At 38.1% G+C, this 17433-nt stretch overlaps 1 pseudogene; it reads left to right on the forward strand.

Moving 5' to 3' along the window:
* Positions 1-9180: 9180 nt before the first annotated feature.
* Positions 9181-17305, forward strand: LOC106320993 (annotated as a pseudogene).
* The last annotated feature ends 128 nt before the right edge of the window (positions 17306-17433 follow it).

The following is a 17433-nucleotide window of genomic DNA, read 5'->3' on the forward strand; positions in this document are numbered from 1 at the left end:
GCTTTTAGGCCGCTAGAACTAGGTAACTCGCTGACAGCCTTTGCGGCCAAAGCTTTTATGATCTCTTGTAATGATCGCAACGCTCTCACGCGGACTCGAAATAAGATCTACTGTTTTCGCTAAACTCGTTTGTTATCTTTTCATTATTTCTGCATATATTTGGTCACTTGCCGTTGGCTCTCGCAGAGATCCAGAACCTCTGGGAAATTAGGGTTTTCCTAGTTTCCTAATGTAAACGTAAATCGACAGTGCGAATTTCGGGTCCCACAAAAGCCATGTTGTACGATTCATTCTCCTTTCTTTTAATGCATCGATCACTTCTCGTCTTTACCTTCATATTTTTGTCTCCAAAAAAATTTATTTTCGAAAAATAAATTACGAACTCTTAATAAATTCTCCAAAATAAATTTATTTGAATTATTTATTTAAAAATGATTCTTTCTCAGGAAGACGGGATATTACATCATCTTCTCCTTATTAGAATTCGTCTCCGAATTCTCTATGATGATCTCTCTTCTTCCATCATTACATCTTAATGGAAGAACTCTGGATGCGATGCTTTGAACCTTGACTCATCCTCACAGGTCACAATTACACGGTTTCGCTTACCCCAGAAGACTTGGACTTGAGGAATCTCTCGGTTCTTTAGTTTTCGTATTCGACGTTCACCTATTCGGATTGGTCCCTCTGGATAAGGAAGACGGGATATTACACCTCAGACCAACTAATAGAGATAAGCTTAACTAGAATCCATGGTAAAGCGAGGACATTGGTCAAAACACAGCTTTGGACACCAACATTACCGTGCTGGAACTCTCGAGACCGAGTCTGGTTCGCTGTTCCATGGAAGCTGTCATGCTATAGATTAAGTATTTATCGTCTGAGCTGGGTTCTGAGTCATTGATGAACAGCGAGGGGGCTCTGAAAACACAATAGACGCGCAATCTGGAGGGTCCGGTGGATCCGGTGGGTCCGGCGGGTCCAATCGTGGAGGAAAGAACGGACATTTGGCGGATTCACTTCCTGGCTGAGGAAGGAGACAAGGCCATATTGGTCTAGATCTTGCAAATGACGGAGTTGGTAATAACCTTAAACTGTATAGCTCAGCTCCGTAGAGAACATGGCAAGATGGAGCTGCCTCAATGTTAGATAAGAGCTTGTCGGCATTAGGACCAAGGAGGCAGCTAGCGAGGGTTGGTGAAAGCCGGTTGGAGATGGTGACTGGTACCGGTGACAGAAGAGAACAAAGCCGAGCATGTGTGCTCTGTGTAGACGTTGGAGACGCCATATGAATAGATTCGGTGAAGGTACACACAGATTTAACACATCCACTCGCCTCACTAAGTTGAGCAGTGACGAGAAGGGTACCCGACACGGGAGTGACGGCGAGCTGAGCAGGAGCAGGGGCGACGACCAAGCTAGACACGGCGGAGATAGCAACCAAGCGGCAGTGAGTGACTGTAGAAAGCACTGATGAGAGGAGCAACCAGATGGAGAGAGCCATCGCCAGATCTGGTTCCAAGGTTCGATTCCTTTGTTTCTGTCGTTGGATCTGTCGAGGGTCCTTGCCGCTGAAGATTAGAACCAGGAGAAACGGATGAAAGCAGAGACCGAGGTAGAAGACAACATTGTAGACGAAGAAGGAAGGCAGAACGATCATGTTTTATTATTTTAGTTCGGCATGTGTCGCATGTCCAATGTACTACATTATCTTCCTAATGTAACATAAACAATAACTTCCATGCACTGATGCACACATAGTGGCGAGAGAATGCGTACGTAAGACACACATATAAATAAAGTTTTTAGAACACATGTTTCTTTTAGACTTTAGAACATATGCTCACTTACCTACTAAAACGTGATAACAATCAAATCAAAGATTTGTTTGCGTTATAATTATATTTTGTGTATTAGTTTTTCAAATATATATAGCGCTATAAGTTAACGATTACGCAAAAGGTTTGTTCATCCATACAAAGCTATAGCTTCTTCTTTGAGATAACGAAGCAAACCGATCGAGTTGTTGATTGAATGTCTAAGCTCTTGTTTTGGTCTTCGTTTAGTACCGGCCCTGACACCAAACATTACAAGCTGGAGCTTCCGGCCTGATAATTATATCTATTGTACCGGCCGATAAAAATTAACAATTTGTCTATAGTGTAGTGGTAGTGATGGCGATGTATAGTTCACAGGTAAGGAGTTCGTACTTTAAGCTCTGCAAAATATTCAATATCGCGGCCCCTCAAAACATTCAATGGGCCGGCAGTTCGTTACGACATTATCAAAGCCGATAAGTGTGTGCGAAACCTCCTAGACTATGTTTTCTTTTTTCCGGTTTGAGACTTCTTTGTCTAAACCGAAATATCAAATAAACCTGGGTTGTAAAAATTAGACCGAACCGGGATGCTTTGTTTCTTTCGAAAATCTGTCAGACAGAACTATCTGTAGTCGGGATCTTGTCTAAAACTGGAGTAGCTAGGAAGAAGAAATCTGAAAAAACTAAGCTGGAACCACGATTGCATTTACTGGAAAAGAAAACGACCCTTTTGCTTCATTCTTTCTTTTTTTTTTGCGTACAAATCAAAAAGACTATTCAAGGATTCTCTTTTGCGTGTAAGAATCTTTGAATTTTTATGGATTTTTTGAATTTTGAATTAATTTTTAAAGATATATTGAATTACTGATTTTTAATGATTTTGTGAATTTTTGAATTTTTGATTAATGTTTGTGAATTTCTGAATTTTTAATTAATTTTTGTTTAATTTTATGTATTCTATTTACTTTTCTGAATTTTATTCATTTTTATTCAGTTTTATTTTATTAATCAAATAATTATTTTTTTTTTGAAAAAAATGGACTCCTCATCTTTTTTACATGTACAACAAGTCAGTTTTTTATTTGATAAACAAATAAATTAGATTGATGGTTTTTATGATATAAATGAAATAAATGTCAATTAGAAAGTTAAAAGTATTAAATAAAAAACTTGAAGGTTTAAAGTGGTAATAGATGAAACTTTCAAGGTTTTATGCGATGGTCCCTATTACATATCTTCCATCAACTTCAAAAGAGAGAGAAGAGCCATTCATAATTAATTAGTTACCAATTTTGGTTTCTTCTTACTTTTTGGTGGAACAACATAATGCAATCTTGCATTTTCTTCTACAGATTACCTTTTATTTTTCTTTATTTTGTTCACTTTCTTATTTATTATCAAATATTTATTCCACTCGGCATATCTACGAACTCTATAATATTATTTGATTAATCAGTTTCCTAATTGCTGTACTCACATTAATTTTTAAAATGTTTAACTATAAAGATATCTTTAATGAATAAAGTTTATTACAACTAATTGTCATTACTATTTTTTTATTTTAATCTTATATATTAAAACAGAAGTCACAACATAGATTCATGTGTGATTTGTTTTAAAAATGGATCTAATGGACTTATTCCTAAAAAGTCATGTTATATTTAATATCTAATCTTATCATTTAAATTTTGGGCCTACCAAAAAATTTTATTGGGCTATCATTGGATTTAAAAAATAGATGATCCATTGGATTTAAAAAATAGATGATCCATTGGATTTATAGATAGTATAAATTAAATAGATATAATTTAATGTTGTAATACTATACCTATATATGCTAAATATTTAAATATTTGTCGATGTTAACTTTTAAAATTATAAAGATTTTTTTTAAATAACAAAAATCATATTATCTAACAATGATTAATCTTTACTACTTTAACCCAATGAAAACAAATTTTAAACTATATAGTTTATTTTAAAAATTAAACAAAAACTAAATGTTTAATTATTTACTCGATAATATAAATCTATGAAGCGAAAATTTTAATTTTTAAAAAACTTTATAAATTTGTGAAATGTTACAATATTTTTGAATATGACAATAAAACAATATTGTACTAATCTTTATATGTATATAGTTACGATTTTAATAATGAAATAATAATCCGAAAATATATATATAGAAGAAGATACAAATACATGTGAAAGTTTGAAATAATCTATTCAATAAAAAAAATATACAGTAAATTTATTATGTTTTAAAAATTAATAGACACATATATATTATAATATATACCAATTTAAAATTGAAAACAAAATATTTATATAAAAATAAATAAAAACAAAAATCTGCGCGGTTGCGCAGATCGAGATCTAGTAAGATTTTAAAATCACTTTAAGAAAGATATAAATTTTCCTATTTAACAAAGACAAATTTCCTTTAATATAAATTTCAATTTTATACATGATTGCCATTACCGTTTCTCTATTTTAATAAGTTTTGTTTATAATTTTTCCTAAATCACATTACTTTAAAATTTGGGAAAATTTTATGTTTACCACTTTCATGGTACCACTTTTCATTTTTACCACCACTAAAGGAATATTTTCAAAAATACATTTTCCATTAAATGACAAAAGATTCTTATACCCTTGTTATCTATATATATAATAAATTATTATTTAAATAAATAAAAAAAATTATGTTTTCGAATTATAATTTTTCAAATTCGAACTTTTTTTAATTTTTTTATTTTGAAAAAAAAATTTAAATTTTTTTTTAATTTCTTTTTGAAAATTGAAAATTATGTTTGAAACTATTTTTTTGTATTTTTTAAGTATTTATTTATATATTTATTAAAATCCTAAATTTCACATTCCAAAACTCCTATCTCACCCCTCAACTCTAAACCCTAAGTGTAGATTAGTTAACCGTAGGGGTATAAATGTCTTTTACCCTTCATTAAAAGTGAAAGAAGAAGTGATTAGTGTAAACATGAAAAGTGGTACTATGAATGTGGTATTTGTGGCAATCTCCCTAAAAATTTCTTAGGATATTAAAATATAATTATCTCTTTTTCTTAATTGAAAAAGAGAAAGATTTAAAACAATTTCGTATTCTTAATCATATATTTTTGAAAATACTATTTAATTCTATATTTTAATAACATATACAATAAGTTCCTTTAAAAAGTGTATCTGAACATGAGTTATATGTCGCATCTGAACACTAGACGAGTGTCTGTGTTGTTTCTTTTAGGACGTCATTTGGCTTGGATAAAATGTAATACTCAAAAAAGCAATCTTCTTCACGAACATATGGGTTTCCTTGAGCTTGGTACTGCTCATATCAAAACAAGTCTTCCTTCCATTGAAAGTAAAATTGTGAATCTCAGTGGTTGATATCGGCTTCTGTAGCTCCTACTTTGCCTGTCTGCTTCTTGATGGACTGTACTCCACGAACATTAACAAAGTTTTCGACTGCATTTTGGGCTTTCTCATGATGGCTGATAAAACTCTGGAGATTGCCAGTATTTCAGTTTAGGGTTCATGGTATGCATTTTTTTTTTTTTTCGGTAACCGCGGGTTTCCGGCGACCGTGGTCAATCGACTATTCCCGCGAAGCCCACGGCACTCCACGTATTCTTAAGATTTAACCTTAGCCCGGGTGACCAGCGGAACTCGAACTGCGGGTACCGTATTGGGGGGTTTCCCCTCAAGTACCACTAGCCCAAGACCGTTGGTTAGTTCATGGTATGCATGGAAAGACACTTCCTTCAAAATGCATTAACTAATTATTTATCACACAAACATACATATTCATGCATTACTAAATTTTTATATATTAATTCATCCAGTTAAGTATTGCATAACCATTTAATAACATGTTATTTACCACACATGAATATTACTCATATAATATATGTTAGAGTCAGAAATGTTGTATTTACACATGAAAATTGCTCAACTTTTGCTAATATTTTTTTGCAAAAAGAAAGAACTTTTGCTAATATTTTAATAAACGTCTATTTAAAGTTTATCATGCATGCAAATAAATATTTTAAGAACTATTATATTTAGAGTTTATCATGCATGCAAATAAATATTTTTCTTCCATACATTACGATACAATTTCTGAAATCATAGTTAAATTGAACAAGGATTCTCTGTGAAACCCTTACAATCCAGAATGACTCAAGAAACTTATAATTTTATTTCATGGCTCAAGCTTTTAAGACTTCCTACAACAAACAAAATAATTGATACAGATCAAAGGAATCAAGATGGTGTCTTACTAGTTGCTTACATGTTTCGCAAGATTCTTCACAAAACGACTGCAACATTTTTTTTAAGTACATTAATCGAAAAAGAATATAAAATAATATAATCCATAAATACCAAAAAAATAATAAATAACGGAATGGGAGAACCATTTAATTTCAAAATTCAAAACATAAAAGGATTGATTTAGATGTATTAGTTGACCAAAAAGGAGGGTCTAGACATATTTAACCTTTTAAATTTTCAAAGGAGAATTGATTTAAAATTTACTAATCATTGGCAAATTCTGGAGCTTGCCATTGTGTCTGAGTTTAGGATTTATAGCTATGTAGGAAGACACTCTCCTTAAATAGGGATCGAGATGAAGATCATTAAAAAATAAAAAATAGTAGAATGAATACTCGGGGAGGGGCATTCAACGTTATCTAAGAACATAAAACAAGCAGAGAGCATCGTGGAGAAAGAGATATCTAAGAAAAAAGAAAAAGGTGTTGATTGTTGAGTTTATATTTGAAGGAGTAAGATAAATGAGAAAATTTATTCTAATAAAAGGTATGAGAACTCATTTTCGGATTTCTTAACATGTTCTATGTTACATGGTAAACACAATGAGCGTGATGATTCTTGAAATGTTGAATTATGAAAAAAATTAGAGTGAAAATAAATGCTAAAAAAATCAGTGTGAATAATGGAGAAAACATATGGAAGAAAGATTGAAAAACATGAAATATGTTAGAGAGTCTCGAATGGTTAACATCTTTTTCTCTTCAAAATGAGTTTTATTTTATTCTAATGGTGCCTTTTTTTTTTTAACCGGGCCTCGTGGTCTGGTGGTAAAGAAACCTTGGCTGAGGTGCCCGCCATCACGACTTCGAGCCCCGGCCACAGCGAATTTAACATCCTTTCCGTTGGGGCGTTGGACCCCATATGGGGGATAGTTGGGAATGTGGCTGCCCAGATACCAGAGTTATCAAAAAAAAAAAAAAATGTTGCCTTTTATTTCTTTCCCTCAAAAATATAATTTTAAGTATATTATGTTATTAATATTTCTTATTAAATCTAATAATGCTTGTTGAAACTAAGCCTGAGCATTCGGGGTCCCAATCGGGTTTCGGTTTAGTCCAATCGGGTTTCGGTTTATCGGGTTTATCAAAATTAGTTACATACGGGTTATATGAAAATTCGGTTCGGGACCGGTTCGGGTTCTATCGGGGTTGGGTCGGGGTTAGTAAATCTTCAAAAAACCGGTACAACCCGATGTACTTTCGGGTTCGGGTCCCAACTGGTTCTTCGGTTCAAATGTACCTGATTTATATCTACTTTGTAACCAAAAAGTAAGTAAAATCGGTTCTTTGGTTTTAAAATACTTGATTTGTACATATTTTGTAACCAAAACATAAATAAAATCGGTTCAAAAAAAAGAAAGGAACATCAAATGTGATCATTCAAAATCAAGTGAAAGGTAAACATAGTTATTGATCGAAAGAAAACCAAATAAATGAATGCATAAAACGAAAACCAAATTCTCATGAAATAAAAAACATTTTTCAATGAAAACAAAACCAAAATCTAAAAACTTATTCAACCGCCACCTTCAACCATCAACCTTCATATAATAGATAATTATTTTAGATGTTCGATAGATTTTGAATACATATTAGGAATTGAGGTCATGTTTGGTACAAGTTATTTTTGGAAATTTTGAATGTTTCGGGTTCTATCGGATATCCATTTAGGTTCGGGTTCGGTTCGGATAATATCTATAACCCGAAATACCATAAAACAAGATCCATTCGGTATTTATGCCGGGTTCGGATCGGTTCGGATTCATTTTTATCGGATCGGGTTCGGTTCGGGTTTTCGGGTTCGGTTTATTTGCTCAGCCCTAGTTGAAACTTATAAATTTATCCAAAATATTTTTATTTTAACTATATCTTTAAATAGAAAATTATTTATATAAACTTATAATTGTATTATGAAAATATTAACAATTTTGTTAAAGCATAAAACACAAATATTGAATATTTTAGGCACAAAACAAAATTATATAAAAAATGAAAGGCGAGTTTATAAATGAAAAAAATCTAACACTAAGGGGGATGTATTCAATTTAACATTCGATGTGATTTGATTTTTAATGGGGTTTTAGATGATTTCAATAAGTTGCAGAGATTTAAGTGACTTTTGTTAAACTACTCTAGAATATCACCTAAAACTATGGGATTTGAGTTTTAATTTTTTTAACTAAGAAATCATACCCAAACACCCTAAAATCACCTGAAAACTTTAAAACTTCACAACTTAAAATATTTTCAATAACAGTGGATTTCAGAGTACTTTAAGAAATGTCAAATTCAATAACAGTGGATTTTAAATGAGTTTTTAAAATTCATGTTTCAATAACAGTAGATTTGTCATTTTAATACAAATCACCTGAAACTCTCAGTTGAATACATCCCCCTAAATTAAAGGCGAGTTTATAAATGAAAAAAATCTAACACTAAATTGAGCTTGTGAATAATGTTCCCTCAGTTTTAAGGAAATGTTACCACTCAAACACGTTTTCTTTCATTTTCTATGTTTTCTCTCAGAATTGAGGAACCATTGGAAATGGTCCTAGTCGTCCAATATTGCAAGTGCCGAGTATGGAGCATCAATGTCAATTAAACATCAGCCCTTACAAAATGTAAAACAAATGGAGAGCCTACTTATCCCTAACCGAAATGTCAATTAAACCTGGGTGGTAAAAGTTAGACTGAACCGAAATGTCAATTAAACCTGGGTGGTAAAATTTAGACCGAACCGAAATGCTTTGTTTCTTTCGAAAAAACCTTTCAGACAGGAACTATCTGCAGTCGGGATCTTGTCTGAAACTGGAGTTGCTTGTTGCTAGGAAGAAAAAATATGGAAAAAACTAAACTGGAACAAAAATGATAAACGTGATTGAATAAAATTCGTTTTTTCAATAGAAGCCGAGAAGAAGCATCCAAAAAGGTGACAACAAAGCCACGATTGCATTTACTTAAAAAAAGAAACAACCTTTTTGCTTCATTCTTCTTCTTTTTGCGTTCCTAAAAAAGACTCTCTCTCTCTCTCTCTCTCTCTCTTGCTTGTACGAACCAGGAGGAATAAGAAAGTAAAGATTCTACCTTTCTTTGCATTTTGGGTCCCTCAAAGTACGATGGCCATGGGAGATCGCAAGAAGATTATCATCGATACTGATCCTGGAATCGGTATATCTTTCTCCCTTCTTTACTGGATTCGATTCATGTATAAAGTCTCTGTCTTTTGGATCTTTGTGCTGATCCTCTGCTTATAACTACAGAGTTTACTGATTCAAGAAACTTGAAGATCTGAGATAGATCCATGAGTTCTTTTTATGTTTTGAGTTTACTAACTGCTTTAATGAAGAGAGCTTGCATGTGTTTCTTTCTTCTCACTTGGTTTTTGATGATTATGTGTAGATGATGCAATGGCGATATTCGTGGCTTTGAAATCACCGGAAGTTGATGTCATTGGTCTCACTACTATCTATGGGAACGTTTACACCACTCTCGCCACTCGTAACGCCTTGCATTTGGTATCCTAATAATCTCTACACTTTCTTCTTTATAGATCTCATTATGAAATCAAATCATCTTTTTATTTTCGTGTGGATCTACTACTAGTTGGAGGTTGCTGGTCGGACGGACATTCCTGTAGCTGAAGGAACACATAAAACTATCCTGGTATATCTCTGCTCTGTGACCTTTATATGTTTATTGTGACAAAGATGGATGCTTCAATGTGTTTTAATGTTTGTTTTAATCACTTTCTCATTTTGATTTGAGCTTAACACTTATCATATCTCTGTGCCTTAACACTTTGATAACTTGTTGTTGTCTTTAGAACGGCACAAAACTTTGAGTTGCTTACTTCGTTCATGGGGAAGATGGGCTAGGAAACCAAAACTTCCCTCCACCTGAAGGACAGCCAATTGAGAAATCTGCACCTGAGTTCTTAGTTGAACAAGCTAAGCTTCACCCTGGTGAAATCACTGTTGTTGCTTTGGGACCTCTCACAAACATCGCTCTGGTCAGACTTGAGATTTTCTCATGCTCTTTGTTTTTGGCTCTTACTTATGTCTATCTCACTGTCTTATTGAAGTTTTTTTATTACCTTGATATGCAGGCTGTTCAGCTTGACCCTGAGTTTTCAAAAAATGTGGGACAAATTGTTCTTCTTGGTGGATCATTCGCGGTAAACGGAAATGTAAATCCAGCATCTGAAGCTAATGTAAGGTTCTTTCACTCATTAAAATAATATGAATATGTTTTTCTTCATACACATTAGCTTATACACTTATTAAGTGTGAATAATAAATGTTCTTATATATAGATTTAACAACTAACTAGCAAATATAAATCAAAAGTGCTTTTTCTCTCCCAGGCACCACTATCAAGGAAAGTTGTTAACCGCTAGTCCTAAAGCTTCCCTTTCCGTTACTGAGTTTTAACCGCTGGTTCCTTCTCAGAATTTTCAAAATCTTGTCCCGTTTGGGATTATCCTCTGGTCCCTTTGAAGCTGAAGGACCCTAAGATCGGCTCACTCGAATGGATCAGATTTGGATATGAACTCCGGATGGAGAACTGAATGGATTGAAGGGTCGCACGAAGGTTGCGGAAAGGCCTTCGATATTCCCGACTCCAAATGGTGCTTGATATGACTCACAAGACCACCAAGTGAAGGATCTCTCATCATTGCTTGATATGACTCACAAGGCCAACGATTTGAGGAAGTGTTTACTTGGATATGACTCACCAAGAAACAAGACAAGTTCTTAAACGAAGAACAAAGAGTTTAACTCAAAAGCTTTAGACAAAATCGATTTTATTAAAAAGAAAAAGTTTCATACTTATAGAGTTTTGGAGATCTAGGAATTAAATAGAAAAGTAGATCTAGATCTAGATCTAGTCAATACACGGAAATAAAGAGAGAAGACTAGACAAAGTGACTGTTCGGCTTCTGTCCAGATTCGTTGTATCCTGAAGCATGAACCGCGGTAAGGAGAACGACAGATGTGGGACTGTCCGTATGAACCACCATGTCCGGATCATGAACCAGACTGGACCAAGTGCGTCCTATGTCTTCAGAAAGGTGAAAGATCCTTGGCTTAGTGAGATTTGGCTGATTAAAGTGCATGAACTGATCAAAAGGGTCGATCAGTCCATCAGTACGGTCGTCGGTACGTGCAGTATGAGCCAATCGAGCCAAAAGAGAGAAGTCTCGATCATTTTGTGAAACCTCATGATCTTTCTCAAGTCTGGCATGATCCAAGTCAAGTCTGGTACGGTGAAAAACATGAACCTCGGTTGAAATGTTCAGAACGTCCTGAACTCCATGCTGAGCTGGTTCCATGTAATGATCTGTGGACTGCGGCACATCAGAAGCCTTGCCGGAATATCCATCGGGTTCTTCCCCCGACGATGGTCGGAGGGACCGCCACACACCACAACCTTCTCCACTGATGGCCGTGTATTGAAGTTCTAAGGTTTCCAATGGATCTCACATCTTCTGCATCCGGAAACCAGATGAAGAAGGAGAAACTGAACAGTGACTTTTTGCTCAAAGGTTGACCTCAACCTGGAACTTTACTGGGGATTCCTGGTCTGTTCTGCTCTGTTTCACTTGTTTAGCCACCTCCTCTCACGCAACTTCATCCATCACAAAAACAACACCCTACAACTTTCGAATCTCCCTTTTTGTTCTACTATAAGCTTCTAGCTGAACCAAAGGGAATCCCTTAAGTGATAGTATAAGCATGGCCCACAAAAGAATTTCTTCATCAGAGAAAGGGAAAGGAATCGACCTAGGGCCTCACCAACCTCTTCGAGCAGCTCGCGTAAAGGCTCCAGAACCTGATACCTATGATCTGCTCTGTAAACACTCCCTGACTCTTATAGAACGAGTGACAAACAAATCAGTCCAAAAGGTGTGGTCATTGATTCCGTTCTTTACATAACATTGGAAAACATAATTTAAACCAGTAGGGTCTGACCTCGGAAATGGCCTATTCCAATTCCAATTTGAGCTTGAGTCAGACCTCTTGGCGGTACTTGAACAACGCCCCTACCACTATGCCAGATGGATGATTATCTTGCAACGCTGGGAACCGACAGTCTCCCCCTCCTTTTCGTCCCTCATTCCATTATGGATCAAAGTCCAAGGGCTTCATGTGCACCTCTGGACAGAGGAGACTATCAAATGCATCGGCCAGGACATAGGCACCTATGAAAAAGCTGAGATAACAACTCTGAATGCGCGATTGCGTGTACACATCGATGGGCTCCTCCCCCTGATAAAAGAATTAGTTGTAGAGTTGCCTAATGGAGATGAAGTTTATACCACTCTGGTGTATGAACGACTAGACAAACATTGTAGGAAATGCCTTCGACTGGACCACGAGATCAAGGAGTGCTTGGTAGCCAGAGCTGAAGCAAAAGCGCTGAAAGCGGCACAAGAAGAAGCCAACGACAGAACCAACATCACCTCATCTCAGGGAGCGGGGTCCATAAAAGGAAAACAAGCCAACTCAGTCTCAGTATCTGAAATGAGGGCTCCACGAGACGGACAAAACATAAGCCATGAGGCCTTCCAATTCTCAGCGTCCAACAATGAACGGCTCAGAGAAAAGAGACCTCCAAAAGAAGCTAGAGAAAGCTCTCAGCACAGAGCTTATAAATCTCAATCTATGAGCTGGCAGGAGAGAAGCCTCCACCGCAGGTCCTACCAAGTCAGAGAACGTACAAGACAAGACTATGAAAGACCCTCCCGTCCAATGCGAGAACAAGTCAGCCACCGATACCCCCCTCCGATACCCCCCTGGACCCCCAGGCAGAAGCTATTATCGGGAATTGCCAAAGAGAATCACTGAGACAAGGCTTTTAGATTCCAGTGCGTCAAAAACCAACCATATTAACCCTTCAGGAGGGACTCCTCATGATGATGTTCACCCTTCGATACCACAAGCGGCTTTTAATGAAGCCATGGGAGAGCTGAGAAATGTCATGCTACAATACACGAAAACAGCTGACCCGACTGAAAGCGCAAAGAAAGAATGCGACATGCAGAGGAACAAGGGGATATGGAAGAAACAGCAATCCAAATGGTGAGAGCTTCCCTAACTCCCCAACTTGAGACTCAACACACGCTTCAGAACACAGCCACACCGGAAAGAATTCCGGTTTCTCAGAGACTAAGCGGTATGGGACTGATACAAACATCCACTGTTGGGTAAGACAGAGTCACCTCAGCCTCAAGTAATCATGAGAGGGTGCCTGCAACCCACAGACTGGGACCCCCACCTAATCCCCTACTGGTCCTGCAAGATGATCTAGGATCAATCAACACAGAACATGAGTAGCGAGGAACGTCTCCCAGCAACCTTACGACTAGGACCGCTACCACCATCGGCTGTGGTAGAAACAGAGGCCCCAAATAATGAAAGGAGAAAACCAGGGCGTCCTCCGGGAAAAAAGAAGAATACAGAGAACCAACCACGATGTGTGGAGGAGGTCCCAAAAAGGAGGAGAGTCCCTCAACTAAAACCTTCACCAGTCAGACGCAAAGCATCTACTACGACAGCTGCTACCGCAAAAAAGAAAACTAAGGCGGGACCTTCACGTGGTGGGGAGCGGGCCTCATCCACAACGAGCTCAGAAATCCGACCTATCTGCAACATGATTCCAACTACAGCTAGGAAGAGGATGGATTTTCGGATCCATTCCACTCCCGGTCCTTAAAAATAATAAGCTGGAACTGTCAGGGGTTGGAGAATCCCCGGACAGTTTGTCGCCTAAAGGAGATGAAGAAAGAGTTCTCTCCTGGCATCATCTTTCTTATGGAAACCAAAAATCCCGATGAGTTTGTTATCAAGAAGACGGAGCAATTGCAGTATGAGAATAAATTCTTAGTTTCACCAGTTGGCCATGGAGCAGGAGGGTTAATCCTTCTTTGGAAACAAGAAATAAATCTTCAAATCCTAAATGCTTCTGCAAATTGTATTGATACCTGCATCATTTATGAAGGAAAAAAGTTGTATACCTCTTTTGTGTACGGAAATACGGATAAAACAGAAAGAAAGAAACTTTGGGAGCACTTAATCTCTGTCAATGACTCCCGTGAACTTCCTTGGTTCTTAACCGGAGATTTCAACGATTTGCTCAACAACGCGGAGAAGTCAGGTGGCCCGGAACGCACAGAAGGGTCTTTCACAGAAGGAGACTTATACCTGCCTTACACTGGAGATTTCCTATCATGGCGCGGAAAGAGAGAAGATTACCTCGTGAGATGTAGATTGGACAGGGCAATGGCCAACAGTGAGTGGGTGGAACTGTTTCCAACTTCATGCTCCCAATACTTATCATATGAGGGTTCCGATCATCGCCCGATGTTCTCTATGTTTGAACCTAACAGGAAGAAGAGACGCGGCCTATTCCGCTACAATAGACGACTGAAAGACAGTCCTGAGGCAAAAGAAGTTGTCAAGCAAGCGTGGAAGAATGCCACCGATAAAACGATACATGGGAAGATTGCTATTGTTAGATCAGCCTTGATCCAATGGAGTAAACAATGCTTCCTCAATAGCAGAAAACGTATTGAGGAAAAGAAGGCAGAGCTCGAAGTGGCGCTTACAGACCCGGTAAATGACACATAACTGATTTCTAAAGTGAGAATGAACTCAATGCAACATATGCTTCCGAAGAAGAGTATTGGAGACAAAGAAGCCGAGTTCTATGGCTAAGCCTAGGAGATAGGAATTCTGGATATTTCCATGCAGTATCCAAGAACCGAAAGCGAAGAAACGCCATCTCAGTCATTGAAGACCCGGAAGGAACACCAATGTACCAAGAAGAACTGATCGGAAAGGTCATAGTGAACTACTTCCAAAACCTTTTCTCTTCGATGGAGGGTGATAGAGAAGAAACAGTCAGCTATGCATTATCACCGATGATATCTGCAGACACAAAAGAGCAGCTGACACTCATCCCCACTTCCATCGAAGTCAAACAAGCGTTGTTCTCTATCCATGCGGATAAAGCCCCCAGACCTGATGGCTTCTCAGCTGGTTTCTACCACACAAACTGGGAAAACATAGGCGGGGACATTGTAAAAGAGATCCAAGATTTCTTTATCTCGGACAGATTGCCCGACCGTATAAACGAAACACATGTCTGCCTTATTCCCAAGGTTACTAGCCCAAAGATGGTTGCTGACTACCGACCCATAGCGTTGTGTAACGTTTATTATAAGATCATCTCGAAGATCTTGACGAAAAGACTGCAACCTCTCTTGTCGGACATCATCTCAGAAACGCAATCTGCGTTCGTTCCGGGGCGAGCAATATCGGATAATGTTCTTATCACCCACGAGGTTCTTCATTACCTCAAAACATCTGACGCACAGAAAAGATGCTCTATAGCGGTGAAAACCGATATGAGCAAAGCCTATGACAGATTGGAGTGGGATTTCATCCAACTAGTGCTGCGACGGCTGGGTTTTCAGCAAAAGGTGATCAACTGGATTATGCAGTGTGTCTCCACCGTTACATACTCCTTCCTCATTAACGGCTCGCCTAGAGGAAGAGTCACACCGAGTAGAGGTATCCGCCAAGGAGATCCCCTCTCACCATACATATTGATATTGTGTAGTGAGGTTCTCTCGGGTCTTTGTAACAAAGCACAAGAAGAAGGATCTTTTAAAGAGGTCCGGGTAGCTCGGGGGTGTCCTCGACTAAACCACCTTCTCTTCGCGGATGACACAATGTTCTTCCTTAGAGCAAGCAAGGACAGTAGTGAAACTCTCAGCCGAATCCTTAAGCGCTATGATTCAGCATCTGGTCAGTCCATTAATGTCTCAAAATCATCCATAACCTTCTCTCGCAGAACTCCGACGACCCTAAAGAATGCTGCAAAGACGATTCTCATGATTGAAAATGAAGGAGGAGTTGGCAAATATCTTGAACTCCCGGAATTGTTTGGTAGAAAGAAGCGAGACCTCTTCTCATCTATAGTGGATAGGATCACTCAAAAAGCAAAAGGATGGTCAAAACGCTTCCTATCCACAGCCGGGAAAACGACTATGCTAAAAAGTGTACTCTCCCCGATCCCATCCCACACGATGTCATGCTTCCTGCTTCCGGTATCTCTATGCCAAAGAATTCAAACAGCCTTGACGCGTTTCTGGTGGGATAATGACAGCGGCAGTAAGAAGATGGCTTGGATAGCCTGGTCAACGCTTACACGCCCAAAAGATCAAGGAGGACTCGAGTTTAGAGACATTCAAAGCTTCAATGAAGCCTATCTAGCTAAGCTCAGCTGGTGGATCATCAACAACCAGGACAGCCTGCTAGGAAGAACTCTCATTGGCAAATACTGCCTAACCGAAGACTTTCTTACTGTCTCCGCAAAAAGTGCCATCTCCCACGGCTGGAGAGGAATATTGGTAGGGCGAGACATCATTCTCAACAACTCCGGCTGGGAAGTGGGTAATGGATTAAGCATAAACATTTGGGAGAAGGCGTGGCTTGACTGTACCGAGCAGGTCAGACCTATGGGACCTGCACCGGAAGAACTCCTCAGCACAACGGTATCAGACCTATTCCTACCAAATGGGTATGACTGGGACCTGGAAAAGATTAGACAGATACTACCGTTTGAGGAGGACAGGATCCTAGCAATAAAACCAAGCATAACCAGAGCCCTAGACAAGCTAATATGGCTGAACACAGAATCCGGAGACTTCACTACAAAGTCAGGGTATGCTGCTGCTCTGTACAAGCGTGCGGCTGAAGTCGGCCAACTACAGACCGAACAAAGATTTGACTGGAAAAAGAATGTCTGGAAACTCCAAACGCTGCCGAAGATTAAACTTTTCGTCTGGAAGACGTTTCATGAAGCTATCCCAGTGGGAGAAGCTCTGCTGTCAAGACATATTCAAGTAGATGGATTGTGTAAAAGATGCAATTTACCTGAATCTATAGATCATCTGTTCCTTCACTGTGGGTTTGCTAAACAGGTATGGAACTCTGTTCCTGTGCTCCCTGCAATTGACATCAGTGGATCTCTAGATTTAGAGCTAAAAATCATTTGGAGTGATCTATGCTCGAGAAAAGCCTTACCTCCTACTGGAGTAGCATTAGGCTCCTTAGCTCCCGAGAAGTAGCTTCATACTCTAGGGCTTCCCGGCATGTTTCGTCACCCTTAGCGGCAGAAGGCCTTGCCCTGCGTGAAGCCATACTGAAGTGTAGGGACCGTGGTATTTCGAAGATCAGATGCGAATCGGACTCAGCG

The sequence above is a fragment of the Brassica oleracea genome, unplaced genomic scaffold, assembly GCF_000695525.1.
Source record: "Brassica oleracea var. oleracea cultivar TO1000 unplaced genomic scaffold, BOL UnpScaffold01166, whole genome shotgun sequence".
NCBI classification, from domain to species: Eukaryota; Viridiplantae; Streptophyta; class Magnoliopsida; order Brassicales; family Brassicaceae; genus Brassica; species Brassica oleracea.